At 42.9% G+C, this 23812-nt stretch overlaps 1 long non-coding RNA gene across 2 annotated transcripts; it reads left to right on the forward strand.

Annotated features, from left to right (window-relative positions):
• The first annotated feature begins 11287 nt into the window (after positions 1–11287).
• LOC106148403 lies at positions 11288–23221 on the forward strand. 2 transcript variants are annotated; one of them, XR_001233824.1, is made up of 6 exons: positions 11288–11369; positions 12960–13093; positions 16154–16396; positions 18571–18697; positions 19501–19588; positions 22836–23221. It is a non-coding gene; the product is annotated as an uncharacterized LOC106148403 (long non-coding RNA). The 2 variants fall into 2 exon arrangements; XR_001233825.1 differs by lacking the exon at positions 11288–11369 and adding an exon at positions 11484–11794.
• Positions 23222–23812: the final 591 nt, after the last annotated feature.

Raw genomic sequence — 23812 nt, forward strand, 5'->3', positions numbered from 1 at the left:
GGGCACATAATAGTGTTAGGGCAGTGAGTGGAACCAGAAATTCCACTGCCAAGAGTGGCCAGAGGCTAGGAGCAAGTGCTTTCTCAGGACAAGCTGCGACAGTAGGACCTCCAATTCTGAGGATTTAGAAAGGTTCAGGAGAAATTTTGTAAATACTTTACATCTTCATTAAATGCCTTAAGGAAAAATAAGAGAATAGCTCCTCTGCTTCAAGTCCTTCATCTTTAAGGAGCTGACTCTGTTTTTAGGTTTTGTGTCTTGTGTGTAGTTTAAGCTACTACCTGGGGCATCATCTAGTGTGGTGAGCTTGAGGGAGCAGGTGCGATGGGCTCTGGATCTGAAGCAGGAACCAGGCCCAGAGAACCAGGCACTCCTGAGACAGTGATGGTGAATCTTTTTGAGGTTTCAATGATAGCAAGCAATCTACTGTGGCACGCGTGCCATAGGTTCACCACCACTGCCTAGATATTCTTACTTAGGCACAGATGGTAGATTAGCGAGGCTTCACCTCAGGACCTGCAGTTATGACAAGGACCCCCCGTGAAGAGGACAGTAAGTCAGCCAGGACAGTGAGGATGGTGTGCAGTGAACGCCAACTAGCTGGGCCCCTGAGCCCCTCCCAGTTCTCACTGTGTTCTGTGTGCATCAACTATACTTGAGTTTATGCTTCCACATACACATGGTGTAGGTGAACTACCAAGGCAATCCACAGGCAAGACTGGGACCTAGTCCATTCCCAAGGCGTAAGAACTTCCTTGCATGAGGCAGGAAGAGACCTCAGAGAGGATCCTATCATTGTCTTCATTTTACAAATGCAGAAATTGAGTCCCAAGGAAAAGAGGAAGATTTACCTAACCCCCAGGGTTTTGGTACAATCGCTCCTCCATTTAGGTGTTTCAGAATGAGATGGGTGCTTATTAAGGTGCAGAATCTTCGGAGGTCTTCTTAGTTGTGAAATTAGATGCACTGGAAGTGAGCTCGAAAATCTGTCTTTTACCAAGAACCTCCTGGTAATTTCTAGACTCTCCAAGTTTGGGCATCTCTGGCCAAGGGTCCCAGTTCTGTCACATGATTGACTCTGCAGAAGGGGTCCCGGCTGTAGGCTCAATGTTCTGTCTTTGACACGAGGGGCTGTGGGAACTTGTGACAGTGGAAAAGACAGACAGAGGAAAATGGGTTGTGGAGCTTTATGGAAGGAACCTTTGTTTATAATTCTTCCTACAGAGGCCCTGTTGCGGCTTTCCAGACTAGATTTAAAGGAATTGGGCAAATGATTGCGGTTGGCCTGTCAAGTACCTTGATGTTTAAATATATCTGCCTTGAAACACTGTGGGTCTCTAGACACCATTACCTGACAGTTGAAAATGCTCATATAAACTTCCTTTCGTTTTATTTTTTAAGTTAATAGCTCTCCTCCAGTCACTACTACATCATGTAACTGTTTAACAGATTGTCATGCTTCTCTCTATGGCTTTATCATCTCAAACAATTCTTAAATCTCGGAGAAGCACAAGTGATCTTAACTACAGATATTAAAATGGGAAAAATCAGTTCCTCAGCTTGTTTTTAAAATGACACAGTACTTTCCTGATAGTTCTGCCTACACCTCTTATACGTTAGCATGTGTTGTTTTATATTTTACGATGTGATGGTGTCTAGCATTCTAACTCCTTTGGCATGTCTAAGGACTGCCATATCCCTAGAGGTTACATGTTAAAATTTTATCTTATAATGTTACATAGTCAATAAAGAGCTAATCAAATTACCTATCACGATTAAACAAAAGACTACCATCGATTTTTAACAATTAGATTGCATGTGTGTGTTTCTATAGGTCCTGAGGAACTCAAAACAAGGATCTAGTGCTGGCTATGTTCTAGACATACTGTGTGAATCAGGACAAAAAAAATCTGCCTTTCCTGGGACTCAGTTTCTCCCACCCAAATACAGGAACAGGGGCAGATAGTGATTTCTGTAGAATTCTCCAGCTCCGAAAGTTTCAGGGTATGTTACCAAGGGGTTATGAAATGTGCCATAGTGTGGGAGGGAACAAATATGTCATGATTTCATTCCAGTTTAATGTATCTCACATTTAGTATAGTCCAACTTGTGATAAGTCCTCTGTCGAACACAGATGACTCACTTCCTGTCCTAACTGGGTCTTTTCTAAGGTGTGGAGCAGATCCCTCCTTCAGATATGGAGCCAAGCCAAGGGGTCCAGTCAACGGGCCTCTGGGCAAACTCTTCAAGTACTTTACCAGTCAGATTAAACCTGGTAATCAGAACATGCACACACCCAAGGTTATTTAAGAACTGTTCATTTCAGATGTTCCTGAAAAGTATGCCCATCGAATTGTTTAAATTTCATTTTTATTCCTATTTGTTTGCAGTACATAATGATTACATTCATTGTGGGGAATTAGTACACGCACACTGCACATCTTAGTTCTTCTTACATCCCATTCTCCTCTCTTCCCTTCACTGCTTGTTTTCTTCGAATTTGCAAAAGATCTATTTCATTATTTTTCATTGTCTATCTTTTATTTTGCTCCTTAATTTACACTTTGGGTCTCTCATATAAGAGAAAACACGTATATCTGATTTATTTCACTTAAAATTATGGTCTCAAATTACATCCATTTTTCTACAAATGATTCAAATTTGTCTTCTTTGTATCACAGTAGTATTCCATTGTGTATGAATACCCTATTTTCTTTATTGATTCATCTGTTGATGGACATATAGGCTGCTTCCAATATTTAGCCATTTTGAATTGTGCTGATATAAACATGGATATTCATGTATCACTCTAATATGATGTCTTTAACTCTTTCAAGAAGATACCTAGATGGGGAAAAGCTGGTTCGAATGGCATTTCTATTTTTAGTTTTTTTGAGAAACTCAACAGTGATGTTCATAGCAATTGTACTAGTTTATATTCCCACTTACAACACAGAAAGATTTCTTTTTCCCTGCAGCTGTCCAGCATTTGTTATTATTTGATTTCTTGATGGTAGCCATTCAGTTTTTATAAATACAACATTTTAAATGCAGTTGGCAATTAAAATGAAACTTAGATTTTGTATGATAGCAAATGCTGTTTGTTAATTTTGGTAATTTTTGTTTGTGGTTTTTTTTTTTTTCCTGGTACTGGGAATTGAACTCATGACCTTGCACTTGTCAGGCAGGTTCTGTGCCACTGAGCTAAATCCCCAGCCCCTAATTTTGGTAATTTTGAAGGCTGAAAAGTTCCAATATATCTACCGCTTCCTCCAGACACTCTTTCTGACTGTGGTGGATGTGGTGACTTCATTCATCTCCCCCCTTTCTGAAGTCTGATCTACTTCCTAAGGTGGAACCATACCAGTAAGTCCAAAAATATATTCTTAAGACCATGGACTTTCAAAATATTAGGGCTAGAGGGAAACTTTGAAATATCAAGTCTCTTCATTGCACCTTTAGCTGTATCATTCATTCATTTGATTAGGAATTAATTCATTTAACAAATATTTAATGTCATGTTTTATGGCAGAAGACATAGCCAAATAATTCATGAAGTGCTCCTGCTTGCATGAAATTTTCATTTTACATGTGTGTAGGGACAGACCAATCAGAAGTAAGCACATATGTGCTAATTCCTAGGATGGTGAAATGGGATTTAGTGGCCAGGAAGGGTGAGCCTCAGGTAGGAGATGGGCCTCAGATAGGAGATAGCCTCAGATAGGGTGAGTAGAGAAGGTTTATGGGCAGAGATGATGTTGACAATGATATCTGATGAGTGAGAAGGAGCTGACTACGGCAAGTGCTTAGGGGCAGAGAAAAGAAATAACTGGTGGAGAATTGATGGTGAGGAAGAACCGGGAGAGTGAAAAGACCTTAGAAAGGGAAAGGGATAAAAGTAAGACTGAGCAGATGTGGAAGTGAGACAAAGACAGGAAAGAGACAGTGACCACACAGGAAGGGCCAGGACCCCATGTGTGGAATGGGCATGTTACTCTGCGGCAGTGGGAAGTCATTCGATGGTAGAAAGCAAGGAAGTAAATGACCTTGTTTATGTTCTATAAAAATCTGTCTGGCTCCCTTTAGGGGAAGTGAGTATGAGGAAATGAGCAGAGAAGCAGAAAAAAACAGTGCTCTATGTGAGAGTTAGGGAGACTACAGTATTTTATATGATGAGGATTGTTGTAGTAGAATACAAGGAAAGGAATGGTTTGTGATAAATCTTGGAGATAGACATACAACTTGTTCTGGGATTGGATGACGAGGTTGAGCAATGGGGAAGAGTCAAGGACAATTTCTTATCTTTCAGCTGGAGAACTGGGTGGAAGCTTACCTATTAAGGTGGGAAAATTTGGGAAATGCAGCATGGCTTTGGGAAGAAATCTGAGACACTTGCTTTAGGTGTAGTACATTTCATGTTTTTATTGTACCTTCAAGTAGAGATTTGGGGTAGGACACTGATTCTTCTTGAAAGGCTTCAGGTTGCTCCAAAGGACCAGCTTCGTTTCCTGAAGTAGGTCAGAACTGTCCTCATGGTTCCTATTTCCTGTCATCTCTCTATGGCTCTGGATGAGAAGCAAATAACATACTTTCTGTCTTTCTGTGTTCTGGAATTAGTCAGGCAGAGGTTCTGAGGGTAATGTATAGCCTCACAAGGGACGATGAACAAAATTTCAGAAATGTTGTAAATCAAGTATAAAACTGTCTTAAAACTTGGGGTTGACATAATTACAAACTCTATAAATCTGGACTTTTATTCTTCGAAGAGCCAGGTTACTAATATGTAGTAATAAGGGCCAAAGTCAAGAACTCAGATGCCTTTAGGGGACAGGAAAACAACATTTATAAGCTATTTGTCCACATTTAGAAATATTTCTCCTGTTGTAATAACAGAGCATGCTGTACTTGAGCTAGGATACAATAAATACCTGCTTTGTATTAAGTTCCGATACTTAAATTTCTCAGGTGTGTGGTGCGTGGTGTGTGTGTGTGTGTGTGTGATTATGAAACTTTTAATTTTCCCGTTTTCTCCAAAAAAATTAAAAAATTTTTTGATTGAAAAACCACTGCGAATATTTTCTCTGAATTCAGATATTCTTCTTTAAGATGAAGCCAAACATTTACATCTACTCCAAGAGAGTGTATCATAGCTTCTCTAAAAGAGAAAAGCTCTAAGATGTTAGCTGCCATTGTTGAGATTCCAGCCCTGTGTTGCTTGAGTTTATAGACTTTTTCAAAAGAAACCAGAAATCGGAATTTTAAGGGGAAAATTCCCAGCTGTTAAATGTTGACTTAGATTTTTACAAAATCATCATGGGCCAAGAAAAACTCTTGCATGGTTTTCATTGGGCCCAAGGGCCTCCAGTTTTCAGCTCTTTCCGAAATACTTGTACATGATTATCCATCTGGGGGAGGGAGAGGGCCCCAAGAATATTCCGGAAATCAATCTTCGTGCCAACCTGGCATGTAGAAGCCACATCAAATTTATTTGATTAAAAAACAACTTCAGATGACGTATGCTGTATTCCAGCATTGGGGGGCGGGGGGACAAAGAGACACCAATTACGTTTGTGTTTTCTACTTGTCTATGGGTTCCTCTAAGTCTCCTGGTGTTCTCCCAGCATGATAGGAGATCGATGTGCAAGATCCCTTGGGGACATCTTGTCTTATGTCTTAACTGGCGCCCAAAGAAAAGTCGCTTGCCCTTGGCAAGTACACAGCTGGTACTAGAGCCCAGATCTCTGAATAACGGATCTGAGGGATGGAAGATACCTGTGATGTGCAGGAAATATTTTCTGAATTCATAAATATATAAAAGAATCATAGGAAAAAATAGTGACTATATAAGCAAGTGAACACAACCTGAAGCAACCACTTGATTTATGAAATACATTTTAAAGTAAGCCTTACTTGAATTTGGATGCAATCTCTCATTTGTGGGAATTAAATTGTCAATCCCATAGAAGACTAGAGTAAAATAATATTACTAGAGGCTAGGAAGGGAAGAGATGGACAGAAAGAAGCTAAAAAGGGGGAGACAAAGAAGTTAGACAAAAGGAATTCATTCTGGTTTTCTGTGACACAGCAGGGTAACTATTGGTGACAGCAATCTATGATACATTTCAAGATAACTGGAAGAGCATGAAAGTTAGCAACACATAGAAATTATTAATGTTTGAGGAGATTAAAATGCTTATTGCTCAGATTTGATCATTATGCTGTGTATATGTGTATTGAATTACTGTACCGAATCCCATAGTAATGTACACATGTTGTGTCTCAATTAAAAAACAACTGACCTTGTGAGTTCTAGCTTTTCCCCTAACTGTTGTGTTTCCTGAGACATGTCCCGTGTCGTCTCTGGTGCTCGGCTTTCTTATTTATGAGCATCGTGTCTTGGTGGTATTTCAAATTAACATAAATTGATCACATACTCAAATTATTGAGTCCTGCATATCAGGCATTGGGAGAAATGCTTGTACAAAGACTTTGTCATTAATGATCATTGCAGTTCTGTGAAGTGTGCATTGATTTTATCACCTCCATTTCAGTGATGGAGAAAAATGATGTACCATGAGGGAATGAACTCGTCCAACTTCACACCAATTGTAAGTAAATGATAGATGAAATCTGAGTATAAGAATTTTACTCTAGAATTGTAATAACAGCAAACATGGTCTGAAGAAATAAAAAGATGTCACAAAGGTAACTTAGAACACTTTTGGGATGTTCAGGGACGTGGCATTCTGAAGGCTCTTGAAAAGAGTGATCCTCTAAATTAAGAGACTGTTTTTATTTTCTGGGTTTCAGCCACAGGATTCACAGTAGAATGTACCTGAGGGTTGGATTAAAGTGACCTATGAGAGTCCCTATGGACTAATTGAGGGGTCTAATTTCTAGTTCTGTAACTTCTTTGAATAACTGTGAGCAAATCCTCTGCATCTCTCAATGCATACAAGGATTTGGACACATCACAAAAGCTTTCAGTTCTGATATTCCAAGGTTCTGTGGGGGATTTAAAAGGAAGCTAACCTAAGCCAGAACTTTTATTTTTTAGTTGCCAGTGACAGAATCATAAGTCAAAGTGGCCTAAACTAAGAAGGCTGTTGAATAGCTCAGGAAAAGAAAGGTCTGAGAATTCTGCTTTCGACTGGGCTGCATCCAGATGCTCATATAACAGTGTTAGGTTTCCTTCTCCCCAACTGTCTCCACGTGTCAGCAGGAGACTCACATTCTACCAACCAAGTGAGCCCAATGAGGCAAATGAATTCCCTCTCCTGAAAGCAGCCAAACCCCAGGGACAACCTGGTCAGACTCAAGTTTGGTGGCATATTCATCCCTGAGCTCTTCCTCACGGTCTAGGACGTGGATTAAGCGATGGGCCAGGCCCAGCACATCTGTTCACCTCTTTGACTACATGGGAAAAGTCTGCCTTAGAAAAAATACAGGGGATACGTTTTCTACAGAACAGATTTCTTTACAACAAGAAAGGGAACAAGTGGAAACAAGAGGCTCCAACTCCAAGCAGCTTCAGCTTTCACTGAAAAGGAAGACAAGCAGCCTAGTGGCCTGGATCTGAATCTTCAGCTCAGGAACACAAGCTGGGCTGTTCCTGGTATCGGAAAGAAGTCATTTCTATACGTGTCTTCTGGAAAGTTTTGTTCCATCTTTAGGAACATTTGGACTTAAACTCTAGCATTGCTGAATGTCATGGAGTTCTTATTTTGTCTTGAAGTTAAGATCTTTACAGTAGTAACCACTGCATTGGTAATAAGTAAGGAAATAAAACATCAGAGTTTGGGGAAAAATTTGCCAGAGCTGTGCTACTTTATGAGAGATTAACCAATGGAACAATTTAGTTGACACTTGTGATTTAACGCAGTGTTCCTGGCCTGTCCTAAGGAGGGTGACCAGATTCTGTGCCTCTCTTAGTTGTCACAGTTAGTTACTTGTGCTAATTAGCAGTTGGGAAAAGGAAAGAAAAGCAAAGGGATGTGAAGTATCTGCCAGCAAGTTCTGATAGCAATGCCTCTCCTGGGCTATGACCCTTATGAAACTAATGGACAGAAAAGGGCTTGGTTGCAAAAGCTTTCACACTATTTGAAGTGCAAAACGAGTTTTTAGAGCTGGAAGAATGTTTATATATTACTTAATTCAATTATTTTATCTTACAGATGAAGAAACTGAGACCCAGAGTTCAAATAACTTCCAGGTTGTGCTGCAAAGGGGTAGTTGATGCAGAGATCAAGCATAAGCCTTCCTACCCTTTTTTTCCAAACGTTCATCCCTTTGAATTTGCTCTCAGAACTCTGCTAAACATTTTGAATTATGGGAGCTTTGCTCATTTGGAAGCTGTATTTAATTTAATCTTTGCTGAAGGTGCAGCAGAGAGAAATAAGGAGTAGCTATTGCAATACTTTAGACTTAAATGTCAGGCTGGGGATTTAACTCAGCGGCACAGCACCTGCCTGGCAAGCGCGAGGTTGTGAGTTCGATTCCTGGTACTGGAAAAAAAAAAAAAAGAAAAAAGAAAAAATAGACATATGTCCCTAACTCTCATTTCTCCTAGCAGATGGAAGGAAGGAGTAGCCTGAGATGTCTCAACATTAGAAAATCAGAAGGTAATTTATGAGTACTTGAAAGAGATGAGGAAACATGAGTTATGTTTACTTTCCTAAGTATACTTATGTTTGGTTAATACTGAGTGAGTGTTAAGCAAGGAGTTAGAGATCTAAATTCCATCTGGAGCTGGGTCTCGACAAATAATCTTAAACAGGATATTCTCTTTGGGCTTTGGGTTCCTCCCAATGTTAGTTGATACTTAAGGCTTAGTGAGTCTTCAGCTTTAGAGGTTCTAGAAGTATCTATACTTCGAGTATCACTGTTGTAGGAGGGAGAACTTTCTGGGTGGAAGGGGGCCTGCATAAAGTCAATGTGCATTTGCAAATTGAGTGCTTGCCTTACAAACATGATCCAATAGAACAACCCCAGGCCAAATGGTCAGGACATGCACATGGTTGTATTTCTTGTTGCTCCTTGATTTCGGATGAGTCTTTGACTCTCACCAAGTCTTACACAAAAATCTCTAGAATAAGATTGATGCCTGTCCAGTTTACTTCACAGAGCTGTTGCAGAAGCAAAGGATGTAGAAGTGCTTTGTGATATAACAGCCCCCACGTGTATGTAACTGAATACGGAATTTGTCCTTAGTGTTCAAGAACAAGTTCAAAGCAGTCTTAAGAGTCAGCCAAAAGTGGCTTAGATCAGGGAACAGAAAGAGCTGCGATTTCTTTTTCTCAGAATTATTTTATTCTCCCAGCAAAGGTTCAAGGTTGACAAAGGGTTTCACAAGGTTGTTCATGTGTACAGGTTTTCCTGGGATAGTCCTATCTAACAGCTTTAGTGTCATTATCAGGAATGCATAGTTTTGCTCTTAAAAGTATCTCTGCTTTTCTCCTGGCAGAGGGAAGGAAGGAGTAGCCTGAGATGCCTCAACGTCAGAAAATCAGAAGGTAATTTATGAGTACTTGAAGAGATGAGGAAACATGAACTATGTTTACTCTCCTAAATATGCTTATGTTTGGTTACTACTTCGTGAGTGCTAAGCAAGGAGTTAGGGAACAGAGTACAATGCTGTCCTAAAGTTAGACATCATTCTATCTAAAAACTCTTCATTCTATTATGTACGGAGAATGGAAGGCTCAGGGAAGAGAAAATGATTCCCCAAATCTTCTTAGAGCCTGGATTGGCAAACCCCTCCTCTTAGTGTTTGAGAAGGCAGAGGAGGGAAGGGCAAGAGGAAGAGAATGACTTCCTTTGTTTGCTCTTTAGCTTTAACAGGAGTTGCCCCACCCACCCCCTCCTTGGTTTCCTGGAAAGTGATCAGCAGTAGTGTGGGTGCCAGTGGCCAGGAGGCAGCTGGAGATGGAGGAAACTTTACAGAAACCTGGAAAAGGAAGCAATTTCTTTTCTTTTCTATACCCAGGAGAACATACCCAGAGGGAGAAACACTGCCTATTAATAACTACCCCTTATTTAGACATACAGTGTTTTGCTATTATCTTTGCTGTTTATCAGTACCTTCACAGCCATGATTTTGAAACCTACACAGGCAGTTGATCTACTTTAGGCTCCCACTAAATGTCAAGGTGGGACTGGAAGTTGGTCTCCTATCTCTTTGCCCAATATTTCCTATACTTCACATTTCCCGCAGCATCTTCACACTTCCCATAAGCATCTTCAGTGAAGAAAACTCATTATAGTAAGGTCTTTTGGGTATTCAAGTAACCAAATCCTCCTGGGTGGAATCTACCCCCGCAGGTGCACCTTAAACCTTGAATTTGGCTGGCAGCAAGTAGTGTTAAAACAGTTCATGATCAACTGCGAGCTTCATTCTACAAACACTTCCTCTGAATAAATGAGTTTGTGGATGTTTTCTGAAATGAAAGTTTCTCTTTAAAGTTGTTGCTGAGATCCTGGGGAATAAAGGACAATCACAATCTCTACACTAACTGCGTGGCATTTGCAAATTACTGACATGATCCTTTGCAGAATCTCCATTTCGGGAAGATTTGTAATGTCAGAAACTGAAATTGTCTGTTTAGAACTTGAAGTGTCCCAAGGCCATAGGAATTCAGCTTGACAAGAGATACAGTTACAGCCGTCCTCACTCTACCCTAAGCAGGGTGACCTTGCAGGGGCAAAGGTTTTGGTTGGCAAGAGTTAGGGACCTTGGGTTTGGTCTTTAGTCCATAGATGACTCATTTGCTGATAGCAAAATCACTTTTCCTTGTAAGATGTTTGTGTTTTCTAATTTTTAACCTGTTGAAATAATGTTAGTATGCTTCACACTTCTCAAGTCACTGGAATTTCATTTTTTTCTGAGCGTACTATGGGAATTGATCATGTATAGGCAGTAAACAAGCAGAACCGGAGACTTGAAGACCCTGTGTTTATCCACTAGGCAGCCATCAAGCTATGGGCTCCTCTATGTGAAAATGATTGGATAAATTCCTTTTAGTCCTAAACACCATGATTCTAAGGATGACTGTTGGCTTAGTGATAGACTTTTCCACCCAAGGAGTTTCACCTTGCCTGGAACTCAAGGTATACAGCTAGAAAGACAGGGAAAGGGGTGGTTATGGTGTAACACTGTCAGAATCTGAGGCGGAAGGCTTAACACTCTACAGTTTACAAGCATTTGCACAACAGTTGCTTCTTTTGCTCTTACTCAACATTGTACACACCGGCATTCACACAGGGATCTTTTACGAAACACATTATATTGCGGCAGAGCTCAGGGATATAAAGAGAAACAGGAGACCACATGTACCTTGAGGAGCGCACCATCTGCCAGAGGAAACGGGCAGGTAAACAAGTCATTGTAATTGCAAAGTAGAAATGGTGTAAGAGAGAGGCATTCGAATGCTGAGGAGAAAAGAGAATGATGATTCATTTTTCTGAGGAAGCGGGGAAAGCACACAGAGGGTGGGATCCTGCAGGATGAGTACCCTAGACAGATAAGGGACCCATCTAGGTGGAGGAAACTGCATGCATGAAGCAGAGAGGCCTAAGTGAGCATGGTGTATTTGGGAGAGAGGGTCAGAGCTTGGGGAATTGGGCCTTGACGCACTGAATACGGGTTAAGCTGTGAAGTTAGTCCAGGGCCTAACTCTGGAAGACTTTGAACGGCATGCAGAGAATTTGAATCTCAGGCAATTAGATCCCCATTCTCTAGATGAGGAAACAGGCTCACAGAAGGCAAGAGCTTTGCTGGAGCTACGCGTTTGGTAAGGTAAGGGGGACAGCTGGAACCCTGCGCTCTGTGCTCTTTTTGCTACCCTGTGCTGCCTCCAACAGGCCTGAGCCGCAGCAGGCCCTGCGTGGGAGAGGCCTCTGGGCTGTTTATCCTGCTCCAGTGGGGCTGGCTCTGGCAGGGAGTGGAAGTGGGTGGGGTGGGGACTGTGGAGGAGAGGCGGGGCCTGACAACAAGGGCTACATTCAAGGCCTGCACTGGAGCTGGGCGAGGAGAATGGAAAGCTACAGTCTGCTGGAGCCGTCCAGCCTTGGCAGGGCTGCCGGGGCCTTATAAGGAAATGTTCTCTCCCTGCCAGTGGGGCTGGGATGGAGCCCTGTGCCCACAGGACAGAGCTGCCCTTGTGGCGATAGCTGGGGGTGCCACCGCCCCTCCGCTGTGAGCAGGAGCTCTCAATGGGCCACTTCTGCAGGCTCAGCATTCCCTCTCAGCCTGCGGCCCCCACCCCTCCACACCCACCCTCTCCCCATCGCCCTCGGCTGATTGGAGGGAAGGAAAAACACAAAACAAAATAAAATCTTGGCAGGGTCCCAGGCCTCATTGCTGTTTGATGCCGAATTACCCGAAAACAGATCCCAATCAAATTCCCTGTCTTTTCTGTGAAGGATGCATGTGTCAGGGGATCTGTCTCTGGCCTCCTCTCCTACCCTGCACCTTTGCCTCTCTTGTGACCACAAGAAGTCCCAGCACTGGCCCCTTGGTGATGCAGAAACAAAGTGAGAAGGAGGAGAAGCCTCATGAGGGTGGCTTTCCCACCTCCTAGTGGATGAACAGCAGCCACTGGAGCGCTCACTCTCCTCAGACTCCTCGTCTGTGCCAGGGAGGCCGGAAGGCGTAAGAGGCTCACAGAGGAAAAACACAGCCTGCCCCGGAAGTTGGAGTCAGCTCCGAGGGAGCGTTAGTCAGCTCCTGGAAGGAAGGCCTTTCCGCGGTGCGCAGTGAGGGGTGATTTCAAGCACTGATCCCTAAGGGATCTCCCTGAACTTAGAATTGAACTTGAGATTGGAATAGGGGCAGAAAAGATGCTTCGTGTGGTCTTTTGCTTTGATTCTTTGTAGACTCAATGACCCACGAAACCTTGGAGTGACAAGGAAACAGGCCTGCCGGGGCAATTCTCTACCTAACACTGAAATCTCCTTCACAGGAAGCTTGGGAGATCTGCAGCCAGTCAGTGCAACCCAGTGACCACGAACTCAGTCCCTCAAGGCAGCCGATCCAGTACATGGAGGTCACCTCAGTGTGTCTGTCATTGTGATGCAGCCTGAGAGACTAAGAAGAGTAAGTCATGGGAACAGGAGGAATGTCCTGCTAGCAAGGAGTTTATCTTCCAGAGCAAAGTGATGAGACTGAAATGCCAAGGAAAAAAATGGGGGAAACTCTCTCAGTGTTGAGAGGAAGACGAAATTCCTCTTGATGTGGTCTTCACAGCAATGGATGAGCAAAGACTCTGCAGAAGAGATGACATCTGGGGTAAAGAAAAGCTAAGAGTTGAAAAATAACATTTTGGGGAGAGAGGAAGGTGGAGACAGCATTTCTAGGCACAAGGACTGGCATGACCAGTGGTGAGGAAGCTTGGAGCTCACTTGGTGCCTGCAGGGAGGCGGGTGTGGCTAGGTGTGTGCAACTGGGAGAGGAGGGAGTTATGGCTGGAAAGTAGGTCAGTACAATTGTTTTGCAGGCATCAAATGCCAAAGAGGGAAGAAGGATCCAAGTGGTGGACCTCCAGAGCCGTGAGAATCTTTAGAGTACTAAAGAGGTGTGACTAGCATTGTGACTTAGAAAGTGTGGTCCCACGGATCCCAGGTTTTCTAGCACTGCTGAGCCTTCGAGGTGCTATTTGAACAGCCAGCAATGTTTCCTTCAGGAGAGCAGGAGGACAGGCCACTTTGGTCCATTTCTGTTTCCACTCTGAGGCTTTCTGTGTACTAGTCATTCTGTTCAGATGTGGTTAAGACAACTAATCTTTGGTCCTTTCTGATGGGAGGTTATAAAAAGTCACGCATGGTTGAAAGACAAAGCTACTTTGATGTCAGCTCACTTCAGAGAGCCTGTTCTCTGTAAGGTGTCCACTAGTCACATGGCTGCATCTGCCCCCATCATGGTACTACTATGGATAGAAGGATGGGGCCTTTGCAGAGTGCTTTGATCCCTGCTGGGTGCAAAGCAGGGGTAACTTCCTGCTCTTGAAGAAATCCAAGATGCTTGAGAGCATAGCAGTGAGATTCCACCAGAGTTCCAGCCCAGTCCTACTACCCAGCTGGACCAGTTCAGCCACAGGAGTGAGAGGGACTTGAGCTTGACCCTCACATCTGGCCCCTGCCTCATGCTCCTTGAAGGCTGAACTTGACGGAGTGGTGCTGTGAATCTTAGTAGTAAGCACTGCTTTGCATCAACATTTTCTTCCTTGAAAATCAGACACTGACACTCGGAGCTACAGAGATACAGCGCTGGCTATGGAAGAACTAGTGTCTGTCCTTCCACTAGGGTATAGTTATAGTTGTACTTCTTTTGAATTTATGTTACATGACAGTGAATTTATTTTCCCCACTTAAAGGGATATATGAACATTTTATAGTGAGATGATATTATCTTAACCCTAGGGAATGAGTTTCAAATAATCAACTTGCATGATGGCTGAGGTCCTATTATATGAAACAAAAATTTTCTTGGTATCTCTTAATTTTTATCATCACATCTAGATTTTTAGCTAGCTACCCTCCATCTCTACTGCCGGGAAATGTCACTGACAAATCTCCCTTGCCGTTTTTCATTTAATTGAATTTCACTTAACTGTTCATTTATTACTTAGCCATCACCCATTGGTAATGAGTAGTTAAAAGACTCAAATGGTATAAAGCAAATACAATATGTCTTCCTCTTCCTCTTTACCTGACGGTCTTCATGACCTCTTCCAAAGCAGTCCCTGCTAACTTTTTCTTACATATTCTCTGTGATGCTTTTATGCAAATAATCACCAAGAACTTTTGTCATCTGGCAAACAGAGTCTTCTAGGGGCAGTTGTTTTCCCAGGTCTCCTACTTAGGATACTAAATCCTGGTTCTGGATGCTAGAAAGACATCACCTGGTCCAGGTATCTATAAAGCAACCCCTGACCCTTTATGAAGACTGCCAGAAGATACCTGAGCTCACTCTCTGAAATGAGATTTAAACACCACCCCCTGCACAATCCCATAAAAAGAAATCAAAACAAATGAATTGTACTGGGAGTTCTGGTGCCAATTAGCAGGGCCTTGGAGAAAGGGCTGGCATCCAGTGGCTAGAGGAAGAGTCCTGGAAGAGATACATCCTCTTTTCTGGTCCGCATTTCTTCGATTCTTCATGTCCTGATCTGGGCTGAACTTACCATTGGTTCTTCCGTACCTTACCTTACTAATCATGCACATTTTTCTCCTAAGCTTGCTTGTCCTGGGATGGACAGATCCATTAATACTGTGATTCTCCCCATCAGTTGGTGCATTGCCTGCTCACTGACAGTGCTGGAGCACGCTCTTGCTCCCTGTTCACACCAGAGCTGCATTTTCTCAGCGAGGACTGGGATTGATCAGTTCTGGCAGTGCTGGTTTCCACATGCTGGTTGCTGGGAAGGGGTTTTAAAGATTTTTGGTGCAAAGAATCTCCTTGTGACTACAGTCCCAACTTAAAATTTATCGTCCATATGCAAGCACCCTCACACTTTCAGTGCAGCTGAAATTAAATATCTCCCAGGAGGTAGCATCCTGAACACTGGAACACTAGAACACTAGTGTTTAGCTACCTCCTGTCCAGTGTGATGTAGGTTTCACTTACAGAAGAATCTCTATGATAAGTGAGATAGGATCAAGCCAGCACAAATAGAACTATGACTATCCCAGTAGTGACAGATATGTGAAATCTAACAAGGTGAGGAAAACACATGCAATAAACAACTAGATAAGAATACAGAATTGAGCCTACTGAAATACTAGGAAAATGATATAAAAGATAGTATTAAAGAAAAAGTTACAGATAGGCTTTTTGTATTTAACAATGTTTTATTCTCCACACTGTAGTTCCTTCTTTGTTCTTTCTCATATAAAATGTACATTTCTACATAGCTGCCATCATAATGCAAATACTATTTAGGATTCTGTGTTTTCATTTAATATTATGTGAGTGTACCATATTGCTCCAATCTTTATTTTATGGCTGCAGAGATGCCATTGTAGTGAGTCACAATACATTTTTTGCCTTTTACCTATTACTGGAATTTTATGTCTCCAGCTGCTTAGCATTATAGATACTTTTGTAAAGAATGTCTTAGCATATTTAGCTTTGTACTTTTTTGTTGACTTCCTTAAGATCAAACTCAAGGAGGGAACTGACTTGGCCAAAGAATATGGACCTCTTTCTGGGGAACAGCATCTCCTTTGGTACAAAGCCAACTGTGTCGGGCAGAGCTCTAAGCCTCATTCTGATGTTATTAGCTTGGTGTTCTAAGCCAGTAACTAGCATGTCACCTGGCAACTGAGCAGAAGAGAGGAGGCTTACGAGGTCCTGAGGGAAGCTGTTCATGTGCAAGCTCTCTGCTGGTGACAGCAAAATGTAAGTGATGGGATCCCAGTGTCTGTCTTGTTTGCAGAGGTTATTGAGGGACTATGAACAAAAATTGGGAGAAAAAGCAAACCGGTGCTGACATCTCAATTTGGTTTTGTAGCTACAGTGGGCTACATGGGATAGAGGGCTCGTAGTCACTGTACCCTTAGTGTGAAGATGCTGTGGCCCTCCTCAGTGGCACTACACGTGAGCACAGCCTTTGTGGCAGATGCTTAATTATGTGCATCACAGATGTCAGCTGAGGCCTGGAGGAGTCCACTAAACTTGACCCACACTCAATACCAATACTCATGAGAGCCTTGAATCCACATCACAATTGCTGCAGATACCCACAGTCTACAACACCATGCTTCATCCTCTGCCCTGCATCCGTTAGAGGAACAGGCTCCACTTCTTTCTCTGCCCTTCGCAGAAATCTACTTATGCCCAGGTCTTTGTGAGTTGGACAACTTTGCTGAAAATTGGGGTCCCCAGGGGGAGTGTCATGGTAGGCCGGGAAGCCCTGTGCTATGTTTTTGCCCCTTCCCGTTTGTTAATCTCATTGGCTTGAGCAAGAGGCAACTAATTCTCCCTGTCTTCCTTAGACTTCTACCCCCATATTCGGGTCCCTTCAGTGCCTGTCCAGGTATTTTCTGCAGGTATGTGCAAATCTCTCCCTCAAGGGAATTCTGGTAGATAATCTTTTTTCATTTCTCCATCTGCTATCAATAACAACGTCCTTATTGGTAGGTGACTAGTAGGGAGCTATGAAATAAAATTCACATTTACAGGGCACTTTGGCAGGTAAGGTTGCGTTCATGCCTCCCTCTCGGCAGCTCTAACGGGCTGCTAGTTGAACAGGTGTTGTGATCTGAATACTTGTGCCACTCAAAATTCTGTGGAGTCTTCTGTGAGGGCCCCTGGAAACAGTGACCTTGTGAAGCCTCATGACTTGCTCAAGAGGGTGGGACCCTTGTGAATATGATTAGTGCACTTTAAAAGAGCCTCCAGACAGCTCTCTCCCTTGCCTTCTGGTATGTAGGAATACATGTGAAGTAGTAGTCTCAGCCTAGAGATGAGTCCTTTCAAAACTCAACCAAGAAGACAGAGTAATACCGCACCTCCAGGGAGCCATACTGTCAAAAAATAACATTTATGTTGTTTACAAACCATACAACATACGGAAGTTTGTCATGGCAGCCTGAATAAGTTAGGACAACAAATATTATTACCTTGGCTTAGAGGCAAGGGGTGAGACCCAGAACAAGAGAACAACCTGCCTCCAGCCACTTCGTGGATTTTTTTTTTTTTTTTTTGGTACTGGAAATCGATCTCAGGACCTTGCACTTGCCAGACAGGTGCTTGTGAGGCTGAGCTATATCCACAACCAACACTCAGTGGATTTTGATGAGCTAGAATCAGCGTCAGGTGTGTGCTGGGTCTGGCACACAATTCTACCGTACATGACACTGCCAGGCCAGCTCTGGGGGCCTAACCAGGAGCAAGCATGGTAGGCATTCAATCAATGTCCACCCACTGCCCGTAACTGAGTGCACATTTGTGTCTGCCTTCAAGAAGCACAGAATGAAGGGAGTGTGAACAAAACGAGGGACTTCTCATTCCAGGACTCAACTCTTAGTTGAAACCAGGTGCGAAAAGCAATATGTGGTATGTAGGACGTGTGATCCAAATACAAGCTGAATATTTAAATGAAAAAATTATTGCAGGAAAAGACACACTGCCAAAATACTTTTGCCACTTTCTGAAGCAGTTCTGGAAGTCCTTTTTCATGAGTGTCTTTATGAGGTGTGATAAAATCTACAGTGAATGCTGCTACCCAGCGCATACCGTGGAAAGCAGGCCCGTTACAATACTGCGGCATGTCCTTGTCCACTTATTAACCAGATCTGGCTCTTCTTCAAAGTGCGACTTCTGGCTCTTCTTCAAAGTTCAAATGACCATGAAAGGTAAATGTTTTGAGTTGACTCAGGACGTGGAAGCAGCTACAACAGTGCAATTGAGGATGCTCTTGGATGAGGGAATCCCAGTTTCTGAAAGTGGCAAGAGTGAAAGGATATGTGTCTTCAAAGTGATGGGGAGTATTTTGAGGGCAATTCATGGGAATGTCTTTTACTGTAATAATTTATTTAATTTAAACGTTCAATGTATTTTTTTTTCACCAGACCTCATACATCTAATGGAGACTCAGTCATCATAGGGGATGAAATACCAGTACTCGCTACAGCATGATGGACTTTGGAATCATCAGGCTGAGTGTAAAAAGCCGGACACAAAAGGCCACGTATTCAGGTAGCAAGCTGGTAGTTACTAGCCTTGGCGGGTAGAGAGACTTGAATATGACTTCTTAATGGAATAGAATTTCTTGTGTGATGATAAGAATGCCACAGAACTGAACAGTGTAGTTGCCTAACATGGTGCTTATACTAATGATAAATAGTCTTCTAATTCCCTGGCTTCCACTTTTATGGGGGATGTTCTGCATTTTCCTGTGATCTCTCCTTCTATCCCTCTTTTGTTGAGCATTGATTGGACAAAAGAGAGCTAGTTCTTGTCCTTATATTGCCCCTAAAACAGAATAACCGTGAGGAAGACCCTCCTTCCTTTGAGCCCCTGCCTTCTTATTCCAGATGAAGAGTTCACTAATATGGAATTTCTCTATTTGCTCTTTCCTTCTGGTTTTGGTTTGTTTACTAAATTATATTAAATTGTGTATTTTAAAAAGGTTAATTTTATATTATATGAATTTCATTTTGATTTTAAGAAGAAAGTAAGCAGGTGTGACTTCATTCTTTGTACTTTATTAGATATTTTGCTGCATGATCCCAAGTCATGATGCTTCCTCTCTGGACGGAATGAACATATGTAGTTCTCAATTCTGTCACTTGCTAGCTGTGTGACCTTGGATCATTTATGCCCCTCTTTGGTGTAAGATGAAGAGATTATTCAAATTGTGTCCAAGGCCCCTTCTAGGAAGCATTGTAGGCGTTTCAGAGCAAAAAAGATGAGTCTACGGAGAGGAAGGGCACTCTGTGAGCTTCTTATGAAAAATCTCAGCTAGTGGACTGCAGAGACTTTTAATTTCCTGTCTGCAGGCGTCAGGGAAACAGTCACACAGATAATGGCTTCAGCTGCTGACCCGGCTGGCACCGCTGGGGCTCTCACCATGCTTCATTGAACAAGGTAAGCCCCTCGGTAATCCCATTAAGTGCTGGGGCAGCGAGTCATTTCAGTATCACCCAGACACCTTCCTGAGGTGTCCCCAGCAAGGAGAGGAGCTCCAGCTAGATCATTATGACTTGACCTAAAGCAGTATTTGAAGCATGAATTGGAGCTTTTAATCAGGTTGTGACTTGGAAACCCATCATGCCTAAATCGATGTACAGAAGGGCTCAACATGTGTGCATTCACTGTCTTCCTACAGATTTTTTGCACTGGTGATATCCTAGGTACTGTGCTAAGCTTTAGGAAGACACAGATAAATTAGAAAAATTCACTTTCCACTGGGAGTAACAGCCTTAACCAGGACCAAAATATAGTATTATAAGGGCAGTGTAATAAAAGTAGAAAGTAGAAAACCAAGCATTTGATGGAAAGAACGATTGCCTCTGAGGGACAGATATTGAGGGTCAGATTGGAGGGTCAAGAAAAGGTGACCCTTACGTGGGTTTTCAGGATAAATCAGAGACTTACATGTTTCTAAAGGTGCTTGCTCTAAGGAGGGTGCTAAAGTGGTTTGCTCCAGGGGAGAAGTATTTTATCACTGTTTACAATTGCTAGTGCAGGGAGACAATAAAAAGAGGTTAAGTTTTAGTCTATTTCATTATTGATTTTAAATTCTTGCAATGCAATGAATTCCTTCCCTATCCTTGAAAATATCCTGCAGTTGGACTGATTGTTTTAAACCATCTGCACACTGGTCTTTGTTGCCCAGTAAGAACTTAAATCCTTACTACTGAAGCACAGGAGACAGTGGTGGGGGTGGCATGGTTCCATCTCTTAATTCCCTGGCCAAGGCTTTCCCTTTTATGGTGGATGGTCTCCATGTTCCTGTGATCTCTCCTTCTATCCCTCTTCTGGCTGAGCATTGATTGGACAAAGGAGAGCTGAGTTCTTGTTGTTATATTGCCCCTAAAACAGAGTAACCATGAGGAAGACCCTCCTTTCTTTGAGCCTCTGCCTTCTTATTCCAGATGAAGGGTTTACTAATGTGGAGCTTCTCTATTTGTTCTTTCCTTCTGGTTTTGGCTTGTTTACTTTGCTATGGCCCCCATTGCTTCTTCTTGCATTCCACAAGACCCCCTTCACTGACTTCTGCCTGAACATAAAGGCATTTGCACTTGGAAATTTGGCCTAGATCCATCCTAGGGACAAGTCTTTCTTGGTCATCTTTGAGCAACCAGACTGTTTAGGAAAGAGAAAAAACCTCAGAGCGTCACTTCCCTGGAACTTGCCACTATATAGTCTCTGATCCAGACAGTATGTCTATTTTTTGTATGTGCTCTCTTTGGCTTCTCTGCATTAAAAAATAAAGCAATTGAATACTGATGCTTGCAGATCTGGATGCTGAGCTCACCAGCCTAAGGCAGCTTCAGATCATGCTCTTTCATCAGTAAAGAGCTTCAGACTTCTGAGCTGTGAAGCCAGGGTCCTCACAGGAGGACCACCTGGCCTGTGTAGCCCAGCCTAGGGGGCCAGCTGCCTTAGGGGGAGATCTCAAATGTAGAAAAGTCTGAAGCTGGTCTTTGCTATCAAATCCTCTCCTACACCCTTTCTACTCAGCCTTCTCAAGCTATAGGAGATTAGAGTGACTTAGAATCTAGACAGACATAGGGAATCACCCTTCCAGCCAACGCAGACTACCCCATGGCTGGCCTCTCCTTCAGACTTGCAGCCTTCATTTGAACAGCTCATTTTGGACGGTGCAGGGAAGCTGTCCTCCAAAGGATGATGGAAACTGCATTTTTCTGACGCCCAGTAACTGGTTTTCTCAGAACCAAGTGTATCTCTTCCTTGCAAGACAGTCTTTGGAACATATGGGAAAAGATTGTATATCCTACTGTCCTGGAGCTCTGCCGTCCCCTTGGTGGAGCAGTGGAACCCTCCCAGTTCTGTGGGCTGCTGAAGCCCAGGGAGGAGAAGGCACTGGAAGCCCTGCAGGGAAACACCATCCACTCCTCCATTGTCCTTGTTCTAGCAGCCCCACAGGGTTTGACCTCACATGAACGTGGGTTGGGAAACAGTGCCTGGCTGGTCTGCTGCCCACTGGGGACAATTTCACAGAGTGGGAGCTGGGGACACTCAGAGGACAGCTGGCCATCTCTGACACACTGCGGTAACTCTTCCACCTCTCGCTTTTGAGGGGCTGATGTGGGGAGCGGGTTAAATGTCGGGGTTTAAGGAGGGGCTGCAGATACCCTTTTCCACTTTCTTGCTTCAAACTACTAAGCAATGCTGGCCTAAATGTCAGCGCTGCAAACTCCACTTTTAAGATCCTTCTGTATCTGTGTAATACCTGTACAATAATTGACTTACTATTCTCCCTAAATGACTCTCTTTTTAATTTATTTTCTCTTGAATAATAATACCTGGGAAATCACAGTTTTGATGTGATAGTTATATTGTTTTCCTAATATACTCTGAAGTAAATATACAGCTATTTCAATAAAAACATTTACATATTTACTGCCTCAAATATTTGTACAGCACCAGTGATGTACATTGTACATTTGGGAAAGTATTGTGATTGAGAATAGAAATCCCTCTATGATCTGGCCTCTGCTTTTGCTCTAAACTTATATTCAGCCCTTTCTTCTTGGAGATCCCCAAGGTTCAATGACGTTTTTGTTCCTCAAAGCTGTCAACCCCAGTTCTCTACCCCGGGCTCTTTGCATTTTGTAAAGAACACTTCCAGTACATCTTCATGTGTCTTACATTTTCTGCATGTTAAAGTCTTCATTTCTCCTTCGCAGGGTACCATTCAGTCTAAGGTGACTATCTCACACCCTGTTCTACCTTTCCCTTTACAGTCACTCTTTGTTTTGGGTCCTTGAAGCACTTTCTAAGGTCTAACATAGTTTGCTTGTTTTCTGATTTACTTATTGTTTCCGTACCTCTAGTAAGGTAGAATTTCCATAAAAGTAGGTATCTTACCTATCCTGTTTACCACCACTTTCTGGTACTTATCATAAGGCCTGAACAAAAAAAATGCATCCTCCATAAATATTTTGTAAATGAATAGAAACTTAAAAAGGATTAAAAGACATATACTTTATCAGTCAAATGAAGATTAAAACAAATTTTTATCAGATGTATGGTGATCACTTATATCCATTTGATGAATTGCTAGAGAAAGCAGCTTGGAAGTGAGACCACCTGGGGGCTTCCAAGCCCCCCTTTAATTGCTGGCTTCTGGACTTGCCATGTACAGGCCTTCTTTCTGACGTATGCAGCCCCAGAGACATAGGCTGGACAAGACAGAATGGCAGCCTGGACCTCCCTTTAGAAGAAAGATGTGGGCTCCACTTAGAGAAGGAGCCGAGGAGAAGCCTTGGACCTGTTCAACAAGCCAAGGACCTGTTCATCCATGCACGGGGCCTCAGGAAGCCCCAGTGGACACAGGGAGCCTGAGGCCCTGGACTGCCAGCCTCCACCAACCAGATGGACTCCTGTACTTCCTCCTGGGGGTGGGGGTGGCAGAGGTGGTCAGTGTCCTCTAAAATCATGAAATACTGAAAGTGCTGGAAGTGAAAAAGGGAAATAAGAAAAGCACTGTAGGCTCTCTTACTTTGGAAACTATAAATAGGATAAACTCTGTGTGTTTGTGTGTGTGTATATATATGCACGTGTGCACGCATGCACACACGGGCAAAAGAATCAGTGCACAAAAGAAATCTAAGATGGGGGAAGGGAACAGTGTTCCTCATTTCCGTTCTCTCTGGAAACATCCATCATTCTGTGGTGCACTTCCCTGACCCTCGAGGACTCTGCCGGCTCTCGCCCAATCACATTTCATTTTCACCTCTTCCGTTGCCTAACCCTGCTTCCCTCTTCCCATTTGTCAACATTTGCTGCTCACAAAGCTCCATTCCAGAGACTGCTGGACTGGACCGAGGACAGCACGTGTCAAACCCTAATGGTTGTGTCCTCCATAACTAGTTGCTGTATTGCCTGCAAGAACTAGTATTTTACTGCATTTGCTTCTTGTACTTGAAATCGAGACAAACCACATCCAAAGAAATGACTGTCAGAGCATCTGGAAGAATGCAGACAGTTCCCTTAAAACTACTCAAAATAGCAGGGGTGGTGACATGTGCCCGTAGTCCCACCCATTCAGGAGGCTGAGTGCTGGAGTTTGAGGCAAGCCCGGGCAACATACTGAAACTCCATCTGTAGGAAACAAAAACC

This window comes from Chinchilla lanigera, unplaced genomic scaffold, assembly GCF_000276665.1.
Source record: "Chinchilla lanigera isolate Chin_1 unplaced genomic scaffold, ChiLan1.0 scaffold00019, whole genome shotgun sequence".
NCBI classification, from domain to species: Eukaryota; Metazoa; Chordata; class Mammalia; order Rodentia; family Chinchillidae; genus Chinchilla; species Chinchilla lanigera.